The 26247-nt window shown below is 38.1% G+C and overlaps 1 pseudogene; it reads right to left on the bottom strand.

Annotated features, from left to right (window-relative positions):
• Window positions 1-23660: 23660 nt before the first annotated feature.
• LOC127214516 (E3 ubiquitin-protein ligase MSL2-like) lies at window positions 23661-25394 on the bottom strand (annotated as a pseudogene).
• Window positions 25395-26247: the final 853 nt, after the last annotated feature.

Below are 26247 nucleotides of genomic sequence, written 5' to 3'. Positions count from 1 at the left end.
AAGAACCGTGTTCCACAAAAAAAAAAAAAAAACAAAAAAAATTTTTGATTATTTAAATTAAAGAAAAGTATGATGGATAAAATGTTCACCAAATTGTTTGCATGAGTTTGATTTCCTCTTTCATGAGCTCTCCACTATCACTTCATATCAAGATGATAGAGAAATGATAGAGACAGGTTTAGAGATATGAAAGAGAAAAATTAAGGAACGTTCATTGTTAGGACCTATGTCAGGATTTTGATAAAATTCTGTAGTTCCTGCTACAAGATTAACTCAAAAGGCTAACATTCTTGGGAACAAGTGTGAGCAAACACAAATCCATGCACTGGTACTACATAATTAAAATTATATCAAATCTTTAACCAAACATTTTAATTTGTGAATATACAATATTGTGAGCACTCATTCCTGTAACCCAGGTACTTAGGTGTTTAAAGTCTTAACAGTTTCCTCCAATATGAATTGCTTTATAAAATACAAAGCAAATGTGTAGCATTGGAATTAGAGAAATCAATCTTCCCCACGAGGCCTATTATATTGTTAAAGGCATGAGTGAATGAGCCTCTATTGCAGGGCCACTGCTAAAGAGGCATCACCTGGAGAATGCCAGGTCCAAGCAAGATCTGCCTGTCAGTGCAGAAGCATCCAGATATCAGCCCAGTATTTTTCGGCCCTGGGCCCTGGAGCTGGCCCTGGAGCTGGCCCTGGCCCTGGCCCTGGCCCTGGCCCTGGCCCTGGCCCTGGCCCTGGCCCTGGCCCTGGCCCTGGCCCTGGCTGTTCTGGCCCAATGTAAATTAAACAACGCCAAGAAACCATGGGATCAAGCTCCTCTAAAGGACAGAGAATGAAGAGGAGCTTATTTTATTTTCAAAAAAGAGAAAGGGTTTATGGTAGAGGCGATTAATTGTTTTGTTTCCATTCTAGGAATTAGAAAATTGAAGCATAGAAAAAAGGTTTAAAATACTCATCATTGTACTTGAATGGCATAATGATGCTTTCATTTTCATGCTGATGTCACTATAGGCATGTTGTAGCTTGAGAGACGAGTAAATATGTAGAACTCAAAAGAAAGAGCCCTGTTATGTTTTTGTGAGAAACTCAGTGACTCTGTAAGGTTAGTTCATCGGTGGGTGTGCTCATTTTATCATGTGGGTGGGGCACTAGAATGTGGCAGAATGTTGGTTCCTAAATGTTGCCTGGCAGCCTTCCTTGCATTCTGTATCCTGGTATCATGTGTCAAGGACCAGAGAGCAGCTTCGATAAAGTGTTATCATGGGACATTGCAGTCTCCCAACATAACTATCTCCTAAAATTTTCAATGACAGCAATTAATTCGCCTAACCAAGTCATAGCCAAATCTCTGGAAGTTTGCCTAAAGCTTTTACTGATTACCAAATTCTAGATTACCTAATTATCAGAGAACATTCAAAGTCTTCTGTTTATGAATTCACTCTCTCCAAAGAATTAATACTATGAAAACAAAGATAATAAGACTCACAATTATTCATCAAAAGGTGAGTTTGCCATTGTTAACTTCCTTCAGGATGGTGATAATCCATTTGTTAGAGTAGACTTAGGGATTATTGGATTGCAGTACATCTCTTTTGAGGCAGCCCTCCAACATGAAAATGTGCGATCTTCTAAAAACCCTGAATACACAATGACATTTCAGCATTTAAACATTTTAAGACTCTGCTCTCTGGTTAAATAACAGATGACCCTGGGAGTTTCCCACAATCATGTGGGAGTCAGTGAGAGTCAATTGTGTCGAGTATGGCAGACCATTTCATCCTCTGATTATGTTGTTATTTGATTATTAAAATAGGACATAGATAATCCATGATCAGTGGATTCCACGATGTGGGAAGCAAATATTATGGACCATCTAAATATCAATTTTCTAGTTAAAATATTTAAATTAATCATGACATTATCGTTCACAAGCCTGGTTTGCAGCCACTTTAGGGAAGTGGATGATGTTACATGAACTCATTGTTTGATTATTTAACTACATAAAACAATGATTATATCAACTATGACACTTGGAATCTGGTGCCACAGATCATCTAATTGCATAATTAAAGTATTTAAATTGACAATCCTTGTTAAAACACAACATAATGTAAATATTTATGTATTTATGTAAACCAAAAATCCTCCATTCCATGAAGAGACCTGTAAAGCTTCCTCTTGTGGAGATAATGTGCAATATCATCACTTTTTATGATACATTGATTCAATTGAGGATGATGACATCGGTCATGACTGGAGTCTGGACATGCTTCCCTGCCAGTAAAATGCTACATCACCTATTTATTGTGACAGTTAGCTATTACTAACTTCTTTAATTCTTTAAATTATGTAAACGACAGACAATGCCATCACCGATTACGATTAGTTTTCAAATATCTGTCAGTGACAAGGTTAGGAAAGTTGTAGATATGAGCAGAGAATTTTCTGAATGATCTATGGTTCTCCCAGAGTAAAAGGGATGCTGGATGATTGAGTCCAGAAGATTGCACGGGGCCCTTCGAGAAGTTAAAGGACTTCACCAAGGCTGGAATTGTGGTCTGGGATTTGACTACCTACTGTCTCTCATATCTTCACATCAGTTGTGATCTACCATGAGGAGAGGTAGTGGCACTAGGAGTTCAGCACCATCACCGAGACCTGGCAAAAGGATGACGACCCAGAACACGGAAGAACATCTCTCTCTCAGATATGCTGGTTATGCCCCTGCTGCAGCCATCTTTTCACCTGATATCAACATCTTGGCGACTACTGTTTAGCCAGGAATGGGCCCATTATCTCAGATCCTGAGGCACCACAACAGAGATTCAGGTGCTGGTGATGATGTCAGGCCAACAGAATTCATCATGCAAGACAGTATAATTATCTGATGATTAACTTATGGCATTTTAAAAATCCTTGATGACAGCATACATTTCCATATCTGGCTAGTGTACCCAGAAATTGATGATACAAAAAAGGTCAATGACTTATATATATAAAGATGTATTTATTAAATTGTTTCATTATATAGTCTGTGAACCCTGAAGTTTTGTGCCACCTTGTGTGACTCAAGTGTGACAGATGATCTAACTATCTGATTATTTCATTATTCAAATCTGTCTTTTTCTATTCCTGGAAGAGTGGAGTCTGGATCCACCTTCTTGTTCATTGTCTCTGGTGATTTCAATATTCAATCATTTATTTATTTAAATCAATGTTGATATCATTTTCTTATCTCTCTGGGGTGAGTTTTGAAAAATTATCTCTTTATTCATTCACTTTATTGTTGAAATCTGTGATTAAGAACGCAAAGTCTCTTCATTATTGAGCAATCTTTTAGGTTTCATGGATAAAACACCATCCACTTGTTTAATTTTTATTCATTTGCCGCAGACCTCTCAGTGGGCAATGGGTCTTTGGGGAGATCAAGACTTCGATGAACAGGTCAGGAGTGGCTTCGGCTTGACAGACACAAACACACTCGAGAAGGATTGCAACTGCTGTGATTTTTACTTCAGAGCAACAGGTTTTTATGCAGAAAGTTCAAGGAATCGGAACTTTGACCACAGTTTAATATTTATAGATATTCTATAGAAATGTCAGCAATTATTTTGGAGCATGAGATTATAAATACATATCATGTTTATTTTGGCCTGTTTGTGGTCAGGTTACCAGGGATTTGATTTACTTAGTTTAAAGAATAATCATTGTCTCTGGTCAGTAAACTTTAACAGCATCAATAAGAACTCTTGTACTGTTTTACTGATTTAGGGGCCCTAAAAACTCAGTAGTAAACCCTACAACAGCTTTGCTGTGGGCTGTCTAATTAGGCAGGGTCATCATTTGGGCAAATTCCTATAGCTTTAGGTATGCTAATTTTTAGGCCTTTGTCTGACACCTGAAGTCTCCACTGGTGCCCTGGGATTTGTAGCTGAGGGCTGGTCTGTATATCTTTCTGTCCCTGAAGCTATATCTAAGTGTTTTCTGGGCTTCTCTGAATTAAAAGTGGAGCTATAGGCCAAAGCACCTATGACCAAAAGCATTAAAGCTATCATAGCACAACAAACATCTAGCACCCGTTCCAGACTGTCAGTCGGGCAATCACCTGCAAGGTCCTGAACCAATTTTCCCCAGGAAGGGTAACCAGGTGTGATGCGAACCACTGAATAGGTAGCCATTGATGTTTCTCTCAGCCATCTTTACACTGTCTCCATTGGGCCTGGTGTGGCAGTTCCCCCTTCTTTAATTTTTAAGCAGAACAGCAGGAAATCTTGCTGGAGGGTGCTGATGGAATGAAGTACTATTCTGAAAAGAATAGGAAAGACCAAACACACTATAAATAAATTAGCAGCTCCAATTCCTAGGAAAACAATATACTGAGTCCAGCTTAATGGATTCAGGGATCTTAGATTTTCTAAAAATGTTGATGCTAGGCCTGAAATGTCCCAAGTATCTATCTTTCTCTGACTCATAACCGTAATTTCCTCTTGCAATGTCTTGATATCATAGGTTAAATTGGTATCCTCCCATACACCCAAGAAATGTGCCTTAGTCTCTTTCCAATTAGAGGAAGAGTTGTACGGAAGAGGTGTAACACAGATATACTTAAACTCTGCATGGCATTTAGTTGCTAACTGCGTCTTAAGATTTTGTATGTCTGGGCCCATTTCTATCATTGCCTCTTATAAAGCATTTAATCTAGTTTCTAATTTCAGATCTATTAACCTCTGTTCTGACAAAATAAAAGAGACATTCCTATGCATGTCATTCACAAAGGAAGCTGTCTCCATTTCCTTTACTTATGCTGTTGTTGAAACTGAAAATAAGTCAAAATGGCTATCAGTGTGGTCATTCTTAAAATTAATGAGGCAACAAATCTTTTGGCCTAATCAATTCATTAATATTGCTAAACATGTTTATAGCCAAATTATCATATCAAGTATCATTACCCAAATCTACTGGCAGCATCACATAAGCAGGCCTTTTAACAATCAATATAGTTGAAAAGGTTTATCATAACCTTATTGTACACAATTAGTTAATATGCAGGATCGACACTCAACAAAAAATGAGTCCCCTTCTTTCTTGATAAGCACGAATTTGTTATGTCCAAACATTAATGCATAGGGGTAAGGGACACAAGCTATGGACTTGGCAGCCTTTTTTTTTTATATACTATAAGAATGGCTGCTGCAACTAACCTGTACATACCTAGCTGAGGAGTCCCATATGTCCCATCCGGTTTTGGCAAATACCATACAGGTGACACCCACTCTGCTGAATACCATCTCTTTATGGGCTCGTTTTTTTGAGGAGTGTATCCTCCAAATGAGCAAAATGATCTTTAAGGTAGCCAGAATATCCATGACCAGGTGATGGTACAGAAAATTCCCAGATAATTTCTCCTGAAACCAATGGAGAAAAACTTATTCCAGTGTGAGGAAATCCACCATGAAGCCAGTTAGGCATCTGATCTTCATTTTCCTCCCATAAAGTCTTTTGTATTTTACCAAGCAATATGGCAATCTAGAAGGCAGTGGCTGATTTATTATCATAGTGTCATTAAAATTATAGTGCCCCAAAGTAGCAATTTGTAGTTGCTACTTAGGCCACTGTTTGGGACTCTTATCTGTAACATGCTTATTTTCAGGAGTGTCAATGAGGAAAGTTCTATAGCTGACATGCAAACAACCATCTAGAGGTATAACACAGAGTGTTATGCACATTGGTAAGGAATCTGATCTACCCTTGTAATTTACATACCCAGATGAATTAATCTCCATATGAAAATCTGGATTCCACCCTAGCACTTCAGTAACAATAGTCATGATTTAATGAGCTCTGTATTTTCACAATGCCATTAGGGCTTCCACCTAAACAACCCTGAGTCACTGTCTGTGGGCACATTGGTCTGAGTCTGGCTTCTTCCTGCTGGCAAGGGACAATGTGGAGTGGGGGGTTTCAGGTTTTAGTGGACTCAGCAGGAGGTGTGGATGGAGAAGATTCCCTTAGCTTCCTGTCTGGAGACCTCCAGCATCTGCTTCTGGAGTAGGTGGAGAAGGAGGGTGACATGAAGTTTCAGCCATAGCAGTGAGTTTCAGGTACCATCATACCACTCCCCAACCTCAGGGTGCCTAAAGCAAGCCCTCCACTGTATTCATCACAGTTCAGACTCTGCCCTTGACAATCTGCCATTATAGGATCGACATGGGATTGGGGCAGATACAAAAACATCCAACATCTGATCAATTGTTTTTGTTTCTTATTTATTTAACTTATTATTTTACATGTTGATCCCATAGGTGAAAATCTTCCATAGACTGTGGGCTGCTGTTTGGCCAACTCCACTCTATGTGTTGTGTTACAGAAGCTTCTAAGTTTTGAGTGGAGCCCTTTATTAATTGATGCTCTCAGTGTCTCTGCCCCTGGAGTTATGTTCAGGAAGCAGTCTCCTATACCTATTTGTTCAAGGCAACCTCCTACTTTCTCTTCTAAGGGGTTCAAGGTGGCTGGATTGATGTTGAGGACGTTTATCCATTTGGACTTGAGTTTTGTGCATGGTGACACACATGGGTCTATCTGCAGTCTTCTACACACCCTCATCCAATTGTGCCAGCACCATTTGTTGAAGATGCTGGTCTATTGTCTCTGGTGATCTGATTATTTATTTATTTAAATCAATGGTGATATCATTTTGTTATCCCTCTAGTGTTGAAGTATGAGATATCTTCTTATCTCATTATTCATTCATTTTTTTTATTCAAATCTGTGATTAAATACTCAATGAACTCTTCGGTCTTGAGCAATCTCATAGGAGTCACGTGTAAAACACTATCCACTTGTTGAATTTTTATTCATACATTTATGAATATCTGTCATTATTTATTCAGTGATCACTGGAGTTTTGAGCTTCATCATGGGAGTCAATCATGCCAGACCATCACATCATCTAATACTACACATACTTATTTAACTCTAATACTAGGAAATTAAATAAAAATTCATCATTTCATTATCGTATTTAAAATAAAGCTGATGTTATGGACCATAGGTCCCTTTTGGTGTCAGATGTTGGGAGTTGATAATGTAACATCATCTCATTACTTGATTATTTAGCTACTGAAACAGATCATTACATCAGCCATAGTTTTACAATTTTGGTGCCAAATTGTAGAGTTAATATTAAGCACCAACTAATTAATTATCAATTTAAGTTTTTAAATACGTCATTATTCCATGAAGAGAAGGGTTGACTTCTCCTTGTCAGATTTAATTATGAAGCACCATATTATTATTCAATTATATTTCATTACATACTATTTATTTAAATCGATGAAGATGTTGTCCTTCATGACAGAAGTCTGGTTATTCCTCCCTGGGAATTAATCATGTGCCATTATGGGTTTGGCCCCTGTGTGATTGACACAGCAGGAGACTGGTACCAGAAGCAGTGCCCAGAGAATGAGGGACACCTGAGTATGTAATAATAGATTTTAAAGATCGGATGATTAAACAATTGAAAAAAAAATTGTATTATTTCACATCATCAGTTTCTGAGAGGTTGCAACAGAGCTGGCCTATGAAGGACACAGACAACACCAATTTTAAAAATCGAATAATTTAATAATCTCATGATCAGAGAATCTTATCTAATGAACTCGGATGGGCTGAAAACATGACACATCTCCAACTCCAAATAACTCTAAATAACCATATTAAAAATTGGGATTCAGGACTCAATAGAGAATTATCAATTGAGGAATCTAAAGTGACTCAAGGTAACATAAGACAGTACTCAAAATCCTTAATTATCAGCCAAGTGCAAATAAAACAACTCTGAGAAACAATGAGATCAAGCTCCTCTAAAGGTACCAGAATGAAGAGAAATTTCATTTACTTTCAATACTTAGGAAAGGATTATGGTAGAGGCGATTAATGGTATTGTTTACATTCTGGAAATGAGAAAATTGAAGCATAGAAAACAGGTTGAAACATTCATCAATGTGCTTGAATGGCATAATGATGCTTTCGTTTTCATGCTTATAACATTATAGAGATGTTGTAGCTTGAGAGACTGGTAAATATGTACAACTCAAAAAAAAAAAAAGATCCATCTTTTGTTTTTTTGAGAAAATAAGTGAGGCTGTAAGGTCAGTCGATGGGTGGGTATGCTAATTTTAGCATGTGTGAGGTGCACTAGAATGTGACAGAATGTTGGATCATAAATGTTGCCGGACAACCCTGCTTGCTTTCTATATCCTGATAGCATGGGCCAAGGACCAGAGATCATCTTCGATAAAGTGTTATCATAGGACATCACAATCTCCCAAGATAACTATCTCCTAAAACTTTTAATGGCAGCGTTTGATATCCCTAACCAAGTCATAGCCAAATCTCTGGAAGTTGGCCTAGAGCTCTTACTGGTTACCCAATTCAACATTACCTAATATCAGAGAATACAGTCTATGGATGAATGGTTCAAAGACTTCTGTTTTTGAATGCTCTTTCTTCTAAGAAGTAAAACTATGGTTTAAAAGAAGTAAAACTATGGATTAACTTCCATCAGGTTGGTGATAATCCATGTGTTAGGGTAGACGTAGGGATTATTGGAATGCAGTTTATCTCTTTTGAGGCAGCTGTCCAACATCAAATTTGTGATATGTTCTAAAATCCTGCATACACAATGACATTTCAGCATATACACAATTTACTAATCAATTCTGTGAATAAATAACCCATGAACTGGGGAGTTTCACACAACCTTGTGGGAGTCAAGTAGGAGAAAACTTGTGTCGAGTATGGCAGACCATTTCATCCTCTGATTATGTTATAATTTATTATTAAAATAGGACATTAGATTATCCATGATCAGTGGATTATTGTTCCACAATGTGGGAGTCAAGTACTTTAGACCAGCTAAGTATTAATTATATAATTAAATTATTTAAATTAACGATGACATCATTGTTCACAAGTCTGGTTTGGAGCCACCTTAGGGAAGTGGATGGTGTTACATCAGCTCATTATTTGATTATTTAGTTATATAAAGCAATGATGATATCATCCGTGGCACCTGGAATTTGGTGCCACATTGTGGGGTCAAGTGTGACAGATCATGTAATTACATAATTAAAGTATTTGAATTGACCGTTCGTGTTAAGACCCACGATAATGTACATATTTGTATAGTCATGAAAAGCAGTAATCCTCTATTCCGTGAAGAGTCATGTAAAGTTCCCCCTTGTGGAGTTAATATGCCATATCATCACATTTTACCATTAATTATTTCAATTGACAATGATGACATCCTTCATGACTAGAGTCTGGCCATTCTCCCCTGCCACTTAAGTGCTACATCACCTCCTTATTGTGACACTTAGCTATTACTGACTTATTTAATTACTTAAATTATTTTAATGGCAGACAATGACATCATCAATTACGATTAGTTTGCAAATATCTGTCCGGGACAAGGTTAGGAATGTCGTAGACATGGACAAAGCAGATTCTTGATGATCTATGCATCACCCAGATTACTAGGGATGCTGGATAATTGAGTCCAGAATATTTCATGGTGCCCTCCAAGAAGTACAAAGACTTCACCAAGGCAGGCATGGTGGTCTGGGTGTTTGACTCCCTGCTCTTCCTCCACATCTTCCCATTGGTTGTGATCCACGATGAGAAGAAGTAGTGGCACCGGGAGTTCGGCACCATCACTGAGGCCTCGCAAAAGGACAACAACCCAGAACAGGGAAGAACTGCTCTCTCCCAGCTCTGCTGGTGATGCCCCTGCTGAGGCCATCTTTTCAGCTGATAACAACATGTTAACTACACCAGGTACGGGCCCATCATCTGAGGATCTGCTGCACAACAACAGAGATTCAGGCCCTCGTGATGATGACAGCCAATACAGTTCATCAGGCACGACAGTGTTTTTATCGGATTATTAATTTATGGAATTTTAAAAATCCGTGAAGACAGCATATTTTATCATGTCTGGCATGTCTGCCCAGGAATTGATGGTACAAAAAAGTTCAATGACTAACATATTTACAGTTGTAATTGTTACATTGTTTCATTATATTATCTATGAACAATGAATTTTGGTGCCACCTGTGTGACTCAAGTGTAACAGACTATATAAGTATCAGATTACTTCATTATTCAAATCTGTCTTTTTCTACCCAAGGAAGAGTGGATTCTGGATCCATCTTGTTGTTGTTAATTGTCTCTTGTGATATCGTTATTTATTTAAATCAATGTTGATATCATTTTGTTATCTCTCCAGGGTTGCATTAGGAGAAATTCTCTCAGCATTCATTGTTTTGTTCAAATATATGATTAAAAACTCAATGATCTCTTCAGTTTTGAACAATATTTTAGGAGTCACCTATAGAACATCAATCCACTTTTGTAATTTTATTCATTTAATTATGAAAATCTGTCATTATGAATTCAGCGATCACTGTAGTTTTGAGCCTCCTTATGGGAGTCAATCATGCCAGACCATCACATCATCTGATATACACTTACTTATTTAACTGTAAAATTAGGAAATTAAATAATAATCCATCATTTAATTGACGTATTTAAAATAAAGATGAATTTATGGTCCATAAGTCCCTTTTGGAGTCAGATTTTGGGAGTTCACAATGTAACCTCATCTCATTACTTGATTATTTTGCTATTTAAATAGATCATTACATCAGCCATAGTTTTACAACTTTGGTGTCATCTTGTCAGAATTAATATAAAATGCCAACTAAATAATTATCAATTTAATATTTAAAATAAATCATTATTCCAGATAGGGATCAGTCTGACTTCTCCATGTGGGACTAAAGTATGCACCACCATGTCATTATTCAATCATTTTTTATTGTATATATTTATTATTCAAATTGATGAATATGTGGTCCTTCATGACTGGACTCGGGCCATTCCTCCCAGGTCGGTATTATTTAAGTATCTAGGTATTACTTCCTTGACAATCACTGGAGTTTGGTTCCATCTCAAGAGAGTTAAGTATGCACGACTTTCCAATTATCATCCCTGGCATTTCTGCCCAGGAATGGATGATACAAAAAAATTCAACTACATTTATATTTTAAGATGTAATTATTAAAATGTTTCATTATATAAACTGTGAACCCTGAATTTTGATGCCACATTGTGGATTAAAAGATAAGGTAATTTTATGGACCATAAGTGCCTTTTGGAGTCAGATTTTGAGAGTTGCTCATGTAACATCATTTCATTACTTCATCATTTCTCTAGTTAAATAGATCATTCCATCAGCGTTATTTTAGGACTTTGGATCCGCCTCGTCAGTGTTAATATAAAATGCAAACTAATTAATTATCAATTTCATTTTTTAAACAAATCATTATTCTAGGAAGAGATCAGTCTGACTACTCCATGTGGGAGTTAAGGATGCACCACCCTGTCATTATTTAATCATTTTTCGTTATATGTTATTTATTTAAATCGATGAAGATGTTGTTCTTCGTGACTGGAGTCTGGACATTCCTCCCTGGGAGTCAATCATGTGGTACTATTTAATTACCTAAGTACTACTGCCTTGACGATCACTGGAGTTTGGTTCCACCTTATGAAAGTTAAGTATGCAGGACTATCCAATTATAAACTTATTTGATTGCGTAAGTAATGATGGTGTCATCGGTCATTTGGCTGCTGTGCAATTGACACAGCATGAGATCGGTATCAGAAGCAGTGCCCAGAGAGTGAGGGACACTGCGCTATCCAGTGATTCCTTATTATGTAATAGTAGATTTTTAACAATCGAATGATTACACGATTTACAAAGAACTGTATTGTTTCGCATCATCAGTTTCTGAGAGGTTGCAACAGAACTCACCCCTGAAGGACACAGTGTCCACCCATTTTAAAAATGGAATAACTGAATAATCTCCTGATCAGGGAATCTCATCTAATGAACTCTGACGGGCTGATAACATGACACAGCACCAAAAATAAATAACTGTAGATGACCATATGAGAAAGCGGGGCACAGAACTTAATAGAGAACTATCAATTGAGGAATCCAAAATGACTAAAAAAAAAACATAAGACAGTGCTCAATATCCTTAGTCATTAGCCAATTGCAAATCTAAACAAACCAGCGGTTCAAGTTCCTCCAAATGTAATAGAATGAGGAGGGAGTTTATTTCATTTTCAATAAAGAGAAAAGGACTGTGGTAGAGGCGATTAATTGCATTGTTTCCATTCTAGAAATTAGAAAATTGAAGCATAGAAAACAGGTTTAAAATACTCATCAATGTACTTGGATGGCATAGTGATGCTTTCGTGTTCATGCTCATGTCACTACAGGCATGTGGTAACTTGAGAGATTGGTTAAAAAAAAAAAAAAGTATAACTCAAAAGGAAGAGCCCTGCTTTGTTTTTGTGAGAAATTCAGTGAGGCTGTAAGGTTAGTTAATCGGTGGGTATGCTACTTTTAGCATGTGGGAGGGGCACTAGAATGTGACAGAATGTTGGATCATCAATGGTGCCAGGCACCCCTTCATGCATTCTGTATCCTGGTATCATGGGCCAAGTGCCAGAGAGCAGATACAAGGAAGTGTTTTCGTGGGACATTACAGCCTCCCAAGATAAGTATCTCCTAAAAATTTTGATGACAGCATTTGATTCGCAAATATCTGTCAGGGACAAAGTTAGGAAAGTTGTAGACATGGGCAGCACATTTTCAGAATGATCTATATATCTTCCAGAGAGCTAGGGATGCTGGATGATTGAGTCCAGAAGATTGAATGGTGCTGTCCGAGACGTAGAAGGACTTCACCAAGGCCAGAATGGTGGTCTGGTTTTGACTACCTGCTCTTCCTCCCCGTGTCCACATTGCTTGTGGTCTACGATGAGAAGAAGTAGTGGCAGAAGGAGGTCAGTACCATCACTGAGACCTCGCAACAGGATGACTGGTTACCAAATTCAAGATTACCTAATTATCAGAGAACATAGTCTGTGGAGAAACCCTTCAAAGGCTTCTGTTTATGGATGCTCTCTCTCCTAAGAAGTAACACTATGCAACAAAAGATAATAAGACTCACAATTGTCAATCGAAAGCTGAGTTCTCCATTGTTAACTTCCTTCAGGGAGGTGATAATCCATTTGTTAGAGTAGACTTAGCGATTATTGGATTTCAGTCCATCACTTATGAGGCAGCCGTCCAACATTAAATATGTGATAGCTTCTAAAAAAAAACACTGCATACACAATGACATTTAAGCATTTAAACATTTTACTAAACTCTGTGATTAAATAAGGGATGAGCCTGGGAGTTTCACACAATCATGTGGGAGTCAAGTGAGAGACAATTGTGTCGAGTATGGCAGACCATTTCATCGTCTGATTAAGTTGTTATTTGATTATTAAAATAGGAGATTAGATAATCCATGATCAGTGGACTGTGGTTCCACGATGTGGGAGGCAATTATTATAGACCTCCAAAATATCAAATATGTAGTGAAAATATTTAAATTAATCACGACAGCATCGTTCACGGGTGTGGTTTGGAGCCTCCTTAGGGAAGTGTATGATGTTACATGAACTCAATATTTGATTATTTAATAATATAAAACAATGCTTATATCATCCATGGCACCTGGAATTTGGTGCCACAGATCATCTAATTACATGCTTAACACATTTAAATTGTCAATACCTAAGATAATGTAAATATGTGTATAGCTATGTAAAACAAAAATCCTCCATTCAATGAAGAGACCTGCAAAGCTCCCTCTTGTGGCGTTTATGTGCAATATCATCACTTTTTACGATTCATTGTTTCAATTGATGCTGATGACATGTTTCATGAATGGAGTCTGGCCATGCTTCCCTCCCAGTGAAATGCTGCATCACCTCTTTCTGTGACAGCTATTAAGGACTTATTTATTTAATTCTTTAAATTATTTAAACCACAGGCAATGCCATCACCGATTGTGATCAGGGTGCAAATATCTGTCAGGGACAAAGTTAGGAAAGTTGTAGACATGGGCAGAGCATTTTCTGAATGATCTCTCGTCGCCCAGAGTACTAGGGATGCTGGATGATTGAGTCCAGAAGATTGCATGGTGCCCTCCGAGAAGTACAAGGACTTCACCAAGGCCGGCATGGTGGTCTGGGTGTTGACTGCCTGCTCTTCCTCCACATCTTCACATCGGACGTGATCGACGATGAGAAGACCTGGTGGCACGAGGAGGTATACACCATCACCAAGACCTCGCAAGAGGATGACGACCCAGAACATGGAAGGACATCTCTCTTTCATCTATGCTGGTGATGCCCCTGCTGCAGCCATCTTTTCAGCTGATATCAACATTTTGGCTAATACTGCCAGGCCAGGAATTGGACCACTATCTCAGGTCCTTCCGCACCACAACAGAGGTCCAGGCGCTGGGGATGAGGTCAGGCCAAGAGAATTCATCAGGAAAAACAGTGTGATTATCTGAGGATTAACTTATTGAATTTTAAAAATCCTTGATGACAGCAATTTAATAATTACATCTTTACATATGTAAGTCGTTGACCTTTTTATCATCATCAATTTCTGGCAGACTTGCAAGATATGAAAATGTATGCCTATGATTCCAGGATACAGAATGCAAGCAGGTTTGCCAGGCAACACTTATGATACAACATTCTGTCACATTCTATTGCACATGCCACATGCAAATATTGTCATACCCACCTTACAGCCCAACTGGTTTTCTCACAAAAACAAAGCAGAGCTCATTTTAAGTTATACATATTTACCAGTCTCTAACGCTACAACATGCCTAAAGTGATTTAAGCATGAAAACAGTAGCAAGCCACATCCCTGAGGTTGTTCCCGGCTGGATGCCATGTAGTCTGACTTCAGCTATAAACAAGCCAGCCCCAAGGTGGTACCTGGCTGTATATCAGGTAAGTCTGAGCTCAGATATAAACAAGCCTTATTTGGAAGTGCTTAATGGATCTGGTGTGCTTCCTCCTTCTGTGGCCTACCCAGGATCGCCAGGTGGCGATAGATGACTGGGCAATGAGCTCATATTTAAGGTCTTGCTGGGGCTGGGAGGAGCAGAAGCTGATGTACAAATTCCTGAAGAAACTGCTTCAAGCAGAGTCGTCATCCTGTTTCCTTGCTGGCAGAGGTAGACACCAGAGAAAACGAAAGCATCATTATGCCACTCAAGTACATTGATGATTATTCAAACCTATTTTCTATGCTTCTATTTTCTCATTTCCTGGATGGAAACAATACCATTAATCACCTCTACCATAATCCTTTTCTATTTACAGAAAAAAAAAAAAAAAAAAACAAACTTCTCTTCATTGTCTTATCTTTAGCATAGCTTGATCACATGGTTTCTTGGAGTAGTTTGGATTTGCATTTGGCTGATGACTAAGGATTTTGAGCACTGTCTTATGTTTCTTTCTGTCATTTGTGATTCCTTAATTGATAATTCCCTATTAAGTCCTGTACCACAATTTCTAACATGGTTATTTAGAGTTGGTTGTGGGTCACGTCATCAGCCCGAGAGTGTTCATTAGCTAAGACTCTCTGATCATGAGATTATTAAATTATTCATGTCTGAAAATTGGTGCTGACTGTGTCCTTCATGGGTCAGTTCTTTTGCAAACTGTCAGGAACTGATGATGCGAAACAATAGAGATGTTTAAATCATTTAATCATTCGATCGATAAAAATCAATCATTACATAATCAGTACAGTACTCACTGGATATCCCAGTGTCCCTCATCCTCTGGTCACTAGTTCTAGGACCAATCTCTTGCTGTGTCAATCGCAGAGCAGCCAAACCCATAACGGATGATACCATCATTCTTTACCTTATCCAATAAGTCAATAATTGGCTAGTCCTGCATACTTAACTTTCATAAGATGGAACCAAACTCCAGTGATTTAGATAATTAAATGATGTCACATGATTATGCCCCAGGGAGGATTGGCCAGACTCCTGTCATGAAGGACAACATGTTCATCAATTTCAATAATTAATATATAATGAAAAATAATTGAATAATGATATGATGGTGCATACTTAAATCCCGCATGGAGAAGTCAGATTGATCTCGTCCTGGAATAATTATTTATTTAAAAACTTAAATTGATAATAAATTAGTTGGCATTTTATATAACTGTGACAAGATGGCACCAAAGTCGTAAAGCTACGGCTGATGTAATGTATTATTTAAATGGCTAAATAATCAGGTAATGAGATGATGTTACACCATCAACTCCCAAAATCTCACTCCAAATGGGAGTTATGGTCCATAACATCATCTTTATTTTAAATACGTTAATTAAATGATGAATTATTACTGAATTTCCTAATTGTACAGTTCAATAATAGTCTTAGATGATGTGATGGTCTGGCATGACTGACTCCCATAAGGAGGCTCAAAACTCCAGTGATCACTGAATAAATGAGGACAGATTTTCATATTTCAATGACAAAATTTGAACAAGTGGATGGTGTTGGATACCTTACTCCTACATGATTGCTCAAATCTGAAGTTATCGTTGAGTTTTTAATTATAGAATTGAACAAAACAAATGAATGAGATAATTTCTCATAATTCACTCATAGGGAGATATCAAAATGATATCAGCATGGACTAAAATAAATAAATAAATAATGAAATCACAGGAGACAATTAACACCAGCAAGGTGGACCCAGACTCCGCTCTTCCTGTAGTAGAAAATGACAGATTTGAGAAATGAAATAATCAGATATTTAGATCGTCTGTCTCAATTGAATGATACAAGGTGGCGCCAAACTTCAGGGTTCACAGTTTTTATTATGAAATAGGGCTACTGATTTTTTTTTTGAGTTTATATTGTATCCTGATGATTTGCTGAAAGTATTTATCATCTGTAGGAATTCCCTTGTAGAGTTTATTGGGTCACTTATGTAAACTATCATATCACTTGCAAATAGAGACAGGTTGACTTCTTCCTTTCCAATTTGGATCCCCATGATATCATTTTGTTGTCTTATTTCTTTAGCTAGAATTTCTATTACAATATTGTAGTGATATGGAGAGAGTAAGCAACCTTGCCATGTACCTGATTTTAGAGGAATTGCCTTATAATTCTCTCCATTCCATGTGATGTTGGCTGTTGCTTTACTTTATATTTCTCTTACTATGTTTAGGTTGCAGACACACATAGAGAGAGGGTACCTGAACAAGAAAGAGCTAATAGGACCCCCAGACTGATAGCTGGGAATCCAGCATGGGACAGACTCAGACCCCCTGAATATGGGTCTCAGCTAGAAGGACAGAGCAGTCCAAGGGACCTCAGACAGTGGAACTGGTATGTATTCCTGGTGCATAAAAGCACCTGTGTACACATTCCCCATGGAGGGATATTACCTTAAACTAGAGAGAGAAGAGAAATCCTAGTCCCTTCAAATCACTTGACAGAATTACATGACTCCACCTGGACAGCATTGCCCTATATGTGGAATTGGGGTGGGGGGATGGGAGTCGAGGGTGGTCAGGGTGAATGTGAGGGAAGAAGAAAGGGAGGGAGAGGGAAGTGGGATCTATATGTAATATTAAAAAAATGATAAGATTAACTCAAAAATCCTTTTATTATGGTCAAAATCACATAAATTATATTGGGGAAATTCTGGGCAAACAAGTGAATAACCTATATACCAAGAAGTGTGTGTCTTTAAAAGAAATAAATTAAAAAAGATTCCAGAAAATGGAAAGATGTTCAATGTTCATATATAGGTAGGAAAACCATAGTAAAAATGGCAATCTTTCCAAAAGCATTCTACAGATTTAATGCAATCCCCATCAAAATCCCATCACAATTCTACAGTGAGATTGAAAGAAATAATAGTCTACTTAATATGGAAAAATGAAAGACCCAGAATAGCCAAAACAACCATGTACAATAAAGGAACATCAGGAGTCATCACCATCATCAACTTCAAGATCTAATATAGAGCTGTAGTCCTGAACGCAGCTTGGTATTGTCCCAAAAATTGACAGGCAGAACTATATAATTGAATAGAAAATCCGTATATTAACTAATACACCTCTGAACACCTGATTTTGACAAAGACATTGAAATAATATAATGACAGCAGGAAAGTACCTTCAACAAATTGTGCTGGCACAACTGGATAATGGTGTGTATAAGACTGCAGATACAACCATATCAATTGCCATGCCCAAATCTTTAGTCCAAATGGATCAAAGACTTCAACATGAATCCAGCCACACTGAAGGTCTTAGAATAGAAAGTGGGAGGTATCCTTAAAAATTTTTTTCATGGGTTTGTTCCCTGAACATAACACCAATAGCACAGTCATTGAGATTGGCAATTAATAAATGGTCCTCCTTAAAATAGAAATTTCTGTAATATAAAGGATACAGTTGACAAGTCCAAATGGAAACTCACAGAATGGGAAATGGTCTTCACAAAACCCCCATTTGACAGAGGGTTGATCTCCAAATTATACAAAGAAATTTTAGAAACCAGTCACCAGAATACCAAATAATCCAATTAAAAATTGAGGTACATACTGAATAGAGAATTCTCACTAGAGGTAAACAGAATGGCTACGAGACAATTAAGAAAGTGCTCAATATCCTTAGTCATCATAGAAATGCAAATGAAAACAATTCAGATATACCAAATTGTTCCTGTCAGAATGGCTATAATTAGAAACACCAATGACTACTTATTCTGAAGAGGATGTGGAGAAAGGGGAACACTCCTCCATTAATGGTGGGAGTGTAAACATCTACAGCCATTTTGTAGATCAGTGTGGCAGTTCTTCAGGAAAATGGGAATCAGTCCACCACATATACCAGCAATTCCACTCTCTGGTATATATCCAAATGATCCACAGCCATGCCAAAAAAAAGAAGAAAAAAAGAAAGAAAGAAAAAAAATCTGTTCAACTACGGTCATAGTAGCAGCATTAGTTGTAATAGCAAGAACCTAGAAGCATCCTAGAAGTCCCTCAAGTGAAGAATGGATAAAGATGATGTGGACCATTTACACAATGGAATAAATAATAATAATAATAAAACATAAAATTTAAAAAACAATGAAATCTTGGAAATTCGCAGGCAAATGGATGGAAATGGAAGAAACCATCCTGAGTTATGTAACCCCGTCATAAAAAGAGAAGCATGGTATGGACTCAAACATAGGTGGATTTTAGATATAAAGAAAAGTATCAACAGTCTATATTTCACACATCCAGAGAAACTAGTATATGAGGTGGGACCTAAGAGATTCATACAAGGTCCCTCACAGAATGGCAAAGCAAGAAGGTCTCCTGAGCCTATTAGGAGTAGGTGGGTGTTCTCAGTTACTATAGAGGGAATTAGGAAAAAGAGAAGTTAGGAGAGGAGAACATGTGGGAGTAGAAAAATTTAGTTGGGTAACGAACAGACAAGAGCAATGATAGACAGAGACAGAGAGAGATCCCATAATAGAGGGAGCCTCATAAGTTTGAAAAGAAAGCTGACTCTAGAAAAATGTCCAGAGACCTACAAGGATGGCCACACATAACAATCTGAGCAACACTGGAAAGTCTACCTTATATGCACTTCCCTCATAATGAGATTGATAACTAACTTATCTCCCATCAAAGAGCCCTCTTATCATAGCTTTTGTAGACATAAGCAGACACTCACAGCTAATCACTGAGCTGAACTCCTGTAATGCAGTTGCCGAGAGGTTAAATGATAAGAAAAGTGGTCAAGACCTGATGGGAGATGTCATTCTGTATATGTTTCTCATACTGGTTAATGAATAAAGCACTTTTGGCCAATAGGAAAGGAAGATAAGAGGACTAGGAGACAAGAAGGAAATAGGAAGGAGGAAGGAGGGGTCAACATGGAGAGTCTGGAGAGACTAGAACCACCAGCTGCCTCTCACTGGTAAGACCACATGGAAATACATAGAAATGGATTAATAATTAACACAGAGCTAGCCGATAAGAAACTAGTAACTGGCCAAAAGAATTATCTACAGTCTCTGTGTGTTAATTGGGGCTGGTGTGGCAGTGGGACAAACCCAGGCGGTGGTGGGCAGAAAAAACGTACTCCTTACAAAGACCAAACAATAGTAACCGACAGAGACAGCTGACCTGAACAAGGGGGAGTTCATGAACCCCCAAATGATATTTGGGACAACAGCTTTATACTGCATCAGACATCCTTAATGTGGGTCCTAGTTAGAATGCCTTGGTAGTCTAAGGGTCTCTGATAGTGGAACAAGGATCTATCCTTAGTACATGAAATGACTTTATAGCACATTCCCCATGAAGGGATACTCCCTTAGCCTAGAGGCAGGGGGGGGCAGAGGGGTATTGTAATAATGGAGAGTTATTCTCACAATGGAGACCCACTCAGTGTCCTAGCTGTTCCTTTCCTTTTTAAAGCAAATCAATCCACATATCCAGGGGAGAAAACATATCCTGACTATTCTTTCAGTTCCTATAAAGAAAAATGAACACTTTTTTACTCCTCCTTGTGTTTGCTGTTTTTTTTATTCACTGTTTAATTTTAATATTATTATACTATTTCCCCTTGATTTCTGAACTCTCATCATCACATTTATGTCATGCCCTTTCCATTAATAAAACTTTAAAATTGAGATAATCCAAACAAGATCTAAAAGCTTCAACACTACCTGTGAGTACGTATATGCAGGAAAATCCAAAAGGCATCCACCTAACAGGATGATCTACAAGAAACTTAATGTTTCTGAGTATGGGATGAAATAGTCCTCCCACTGAAATAAGACAATTAACATCACTTTTAGATAAATTATACTATAGCAAAACCTTCATTATATTTGCAGTAATAATGTCTTTTCTTTAGCATATGTATGGCCACTTTACCAGTAATTGTTGTTATGTAATCTATATGTATGGCCACTTTACCAGTAATTATTGTTTTGCAATCTAAAATACATTCATTAAAATATCCTCCCTTAGATAGTAAATATTACCTACTCATGTTTTTGTTCTAGCTTCATTTGTTTATTTGTCATTGCTTATTCTTTTCTACCTGCCTTTCCCCAATCACTTTAAATCCATTATCATTTAATATTATTCCCTCCTCATATTTATTTATTAATTTTATTTTTATATTTTCTTCACTTCTTTAATTCTTTCTTTCTTTATTCCTTTTTTCTACCATCCTTCTTGGTATTGTTTTTTTTTTTTTGGGGGGGGTAATGTCTTTTTAAAAAGAAATGTGGTATTACTTTTTCATTTTTATTTGAATTTGAAATTTGTTTTACATGTCAATCCCAGTTTCCTCATCTACCAATCCTCTTCCATTTCCTCCACCCAACCCCATTCAAACATGGTGAAGCTCCACAGAGAGGGTGAAGCCTTCTACGGGAGTCTTAAAAGTGTGTCATATCATTTGGAACATGGCCTAGGTCCTCCACTATATGTCTATGGGGAGAACATATCCCTTTATGGGGGATAGGCTCCCAAAGTTTCTTCATATATTGGGGATAAATACTGATCCATTACTAAAGGCCCCATAAACTGCCAAGTCCTCCTAAATAACACGTACATTCAGGGCGCCTGGTACAGTCATATGCTGGTTTACCAGCTATCAGACTGGGTTTGCATGAGTTATGCTTTGTTCAGGTCAGCTTATTTTGTGGATTTTTTCAGCCTGGTCTTGACACATTTGCTCATCACTCCTCCCTCTAAGTAACTGTAATCCAGGAGTTTGTCTTAGTGTTTAGCTTTGGGTGTCTGCTTCTGCTTTCATCAGCTATTAGGTGAAGGCTCCAGGATGGCATATAGGCTAGTCATTAATCTCGTTATCTTGGAAGGGGATTAATGATAGCCTCTCCACTATTGATTACAATATATGTTGTTTTCATCATTGTAGGTCTCAGGACATTTTCCCAGTGACAGATTTCTCCTTAAGTCTATAATGGCTCCCTCTTTTAGGGTATCTCTTTTCTTCTTCAGAAATACTCTTTCCCTCTCCTCAACTTCCTATTCCTTCTTGACCACATTCACAGGAAAGGACACCAGGATACACTACACAACAAGAGGTGTCATCTGCTCTGTGTCCAATAGATGCTTATCCATGTCTTTATGAGGTGAGTAACCATCATTGAATATGCTGTGTGCCAAATCAACACAATTTCACACATCAGATCTCAATAGATGGTGAATGCATCAGAAACTGGAACTTCCCTAGCAGAATTTTTCTTGAAATTTGCACTGACAAACCAGCAAATTTTTGAAATCACAGGGTTATCTCTACACCTAGTTAGTCCTTGTTAACTTGGGCCATGCATTTTCAAGGAACTGACTAGACTTCCCTTCAACAGAATGTTTGTCTTCCCCATAAAGTTAATAGAAAGAAATACATGAAAATTCAAACACAGTTTCCCTTTACATGCAAAATAATATTCTAAAGTAAATCTTCTAAGATTTACACCCACCTAAATGCACAAGGTTCATCAAAGGCATTTTATTAAGTCCTTGATAAAGAAGCCTTCCTTAAGAACAGCACCCTTGAAAAGCAAAAATACAAAAAAGGATAAAAAAGACAAAGAAAAAAGGGAGTATATTCAATGCAATGCCTGTGGCAAATAAACAGGAATAAAAAAATCAAATAAATCATCACTGGCTATAAATATAATGCATAAATCTGGGAACATTTAGGGCAATATTCCAAAATTATTCTAAATATAACCCAATTTTTAAATATTTTTATATTTTATAAAATATGTTATGAACTATATAAATTCAATTATGTTCAGAATAAAACAACTCTTCACTTTATTTAACAAATAGAACATTGCTCAAATGAAAGGACTTAAAATTTTTTCATAGAAGTGAGTCAGAAATTAGAAAGGGGGCTGAACTCAAATATTTAAAGCATAAACTGCTTAACATTAGTGGTAAGACAGAATTTATTTGTTCACTTTTTAAAGACAGATTTCTTTAAAAAGACAGATTTTTTAAAACATCCTAATGAGTGGGAAATTTTCTTTCTTAATACTGCTGATTGCTGATATGGCTGATTTAAGAACTGATTCATATTCGCCAGTAGCCAATTTTCATGATCAGAATCGGTATTATGTAAGTGCAAAAGTTGAGCTGAACACATCAACTTTTCAACAGGAGAAAGTTCTCTGTGGCATCAGAAATCAGAAGGCTGTACCTGATAAACTAATCACTATTAAAACAAAACAAAACAAACAAAAAAAAAACTAGCACAATCCTGATTAACTTACTTGATGCCACTTCCTTACATTTAATCATCAACTTTGATTATGCACAAAACATGATCAAAAACAATGAGGTTATTTTCCTTGACAAAGTTCATTTTGTAAAATCAGTTGCATCTTGCATCAGCATTTGTTCTCAAACTCTCAGGTTCTGTAAGAACTAAGAACATATAATTGTAGCATTACTCCTCCATTATCTGTACACTGTTTCCACAACACTAACACATATAACTTAGCAATGAAAACACGTGATACAAGTGATCTATATGCAGAAATTCTGGCAAGTTAAACCAACAGAATAGCTGCCATAAAACTGTAGCTATTTCCTACCAGGTGTAGGCTTCAAGATCCATTGAGTTAACATTCAAATCTCATATCCATAGTTTCATTCAAACTTTTGTTATCATTTGTACTGGCAGCTAAAAATGTCATTACTGGGGACCCTGTGACATTGATAACACTGGTACTGGTACTTGTGTTTCGCACAACATTGCTGGTCACATTAACACCCAATGTGAGTCTGATCTGCTCCAAGGCCTTCGCTGGCACAGCAAATGCCTCCAGCTTCTTCTCCCCATTGGCCATGTAGGAGTTCTGGCAGCCTTCAGCATCTGCAATGTATGCAGGCTTTCTGGTTAGAGTAACAATGTCAGCACTGGCTGCTGCATGTAAGATTACTTGTACTTTGCATAGCATGCCCACATTTACATCCTTTCTTTCTCTGGGGTTTTTTGCACACAGTCTTGGTAGGACTTCCTGGCATAACATGATGACTAAGAATCTTTGCCTTTCCTGCCTTGTCTTTTTAAAGAATACCCGGCTTGGATTTAGAGTGGTATTTCTTGGATCCATGTTCATGACAATTTTTCATGCTTTTAGTAGATAAAAGTACAGTTTTGGTGGTCTTGGGTGTTGTACCTCCATTGGAAACAGTAGCTATAGATTGAAGGAAGATTTTCCTTTCATGCTTCACCGTCACAGGAGCAGATGCCCCAAGTTTTGTGCCTCCGATTATGGTAGAAATCGGAAGTGGCTGAACTTTTTCACTGTAACTTTCATATGTGGTTCTTTTTCGATTCAACTTTGCTACCTTTGGAGTTGCTGCTGAACATGATAATACATGGGGTGTAGGGCTGGTAGGCATAAAAATATTATGGCTAAGAGACTTGGAAGAGAGCTGAAAAAAAGGTTCATTGGATAGAGTGGCTTCCAAATTTGGATGTAAATTAGGACATGCAACCTCTGTATTTGAAACAGTTTCTAAACTGCAAATTACTATCTCATCACTCAGCAAAAGAGAGTCACCAGGTTTTTGCTCTTCGCAGAAACTCCAGATATCAATACCTGTGGAGCACAAATCAGTGGCTACCGTGTCATAGACAGGTAACAGGCTCTCATACAGATCCTCAGTTTTTATATCAACAGTATTACACATGTCGATCGTATTTGGATGTTCGGGTGAGGGGATATTTATACCAGATCTATCTATTGAAGCCCTTTGTAAGTAGGCAAACCATTGACAACAGAACTACCAATAGCAATGCTGTGGGTGCTTTCAGACTTTGGAGATAAATAAGCATGGGTATCTGCTATGGGTTCTGAAGTTGAAGGTAAAGGGGACTGTGTCAAACACAGAGTGAAGGATGAGTCTGAAGGCTTCTCTATGTCCTCACAAAACAATGATCCTTCATTGAATAAAGCTAAAATATCAGAAGAACAGTCAACTGTTTGTCTTTTGTCCTGTGCCAGTCTTGGCTGGGTTATATATTCACATAGTTTCTTGTAGCAGTTCAATAAGATGCTTAACTGCTTGTTTTCCTCAAAGTGCTCATAGTTTATGCACCAGCTACATGAATTTTTCATCATCATTTTCTTGCCTATACATGTTTTGCAGACATAGTGTTGGCACGTGGATTTGGTGGGTGCAATAGGATCTTGTAGCAAATGTCCACAAACACAGCAAGAGAGGGACTGTCGCAAGTAAGGCAGGATCCTATTAATCTCTTGAAATGCCTTGGGGTCTCCAGGGTCATGGTTGAGCACTAGGTGACTGGTGGAAATGTAGAGAGCAGTATCATTCGTGGGGTTCATTGCAAACACTTGGACACCAATGGCTCTTAGTTGAAAAGAAATTCTGTATGCAAGTTTCTAAGCAGCCAGGGAACAATGGTGAGTTTACAACTATTAGGAGAAATCTGAGCAGAACCACTGGCCAAAGCAGCAACCAAAATCCATCAAGTGTGTGAAGCTAAAGCATCCTCCCACACATGGGGCCTCAGTGCCCCACCTCTGTCTCTTAGTCCTGCAGACCAAAGAGAGATGAAACTAGTGAGCAACCAGCTTTGGAGTTCAACCAAGGTAGCCACAGATTGTATGATCTGGCCTGGAATGGCACTTGGTTTAGCCCTGCAGCTCTCCTGGTGGCCTGGGCTCGAGCAGCATATCTGGCCACAGAGGCACCACTGGATGGAGCTGTAAGCAACGGTATGGACCAGATGAGTTCCAGGTGAGCACCCGTATCTCCAGCCATGGACCCTTACTCCATTGCAGCACCTGCACAGAGGCAGTGGTACGACAAGGACTACCATGCAGGAGTCTAGTGCCAGGAGATTAGGCAGTGGTGGGTGTGTCTGCTGTAATCTTGCAATGCTATATATGGGGTCCATTCTGTGCCTTGAGCAGCAGGAAGGAGGCACCTACCAAAAAAGGGAGACTCAGGAGGAAATGTGCAGGCCCAAGGTGCTATGAGTGGGCAGAAAACAGGCCCAGCAAGCAGTGGCTGCACCACTAATTCCTAGGTTGCAAACTCAGGATCACCAGCACTAGTGCAGCCCACTCACAGCCCCAGCTCAGTCAGAGCCCCGCCATCTTTTCAGCACAGCACTGATGACTCGTCCAAGCTCTACTGCCACTGCCACTGTCTGTTGAGCCATGGCTTAGGCGA

The sequence above is a fragment of the Phodopus roborovskii genome, unplaced genomic scaffold (genome assembly GCF_943737965.1).
Source record: "Phodopus roborovskii unplaced genomic scaffold, PHOROB, whole genome shotgun sequence".
In the NCBI taxonomy this organism is placed as follows: domain Eukaryota; kingdom Metazoa; phylum Chordata; class Mammalia; order Rodentia; family Cricetidae; genus Phodopus; species Phodopus roborovskii.
The sequence above is the reverse complement of the archived record's forward strand: the minus strand, read 5'-3'. Positions and strand labels throughout refer to the sequence as shown.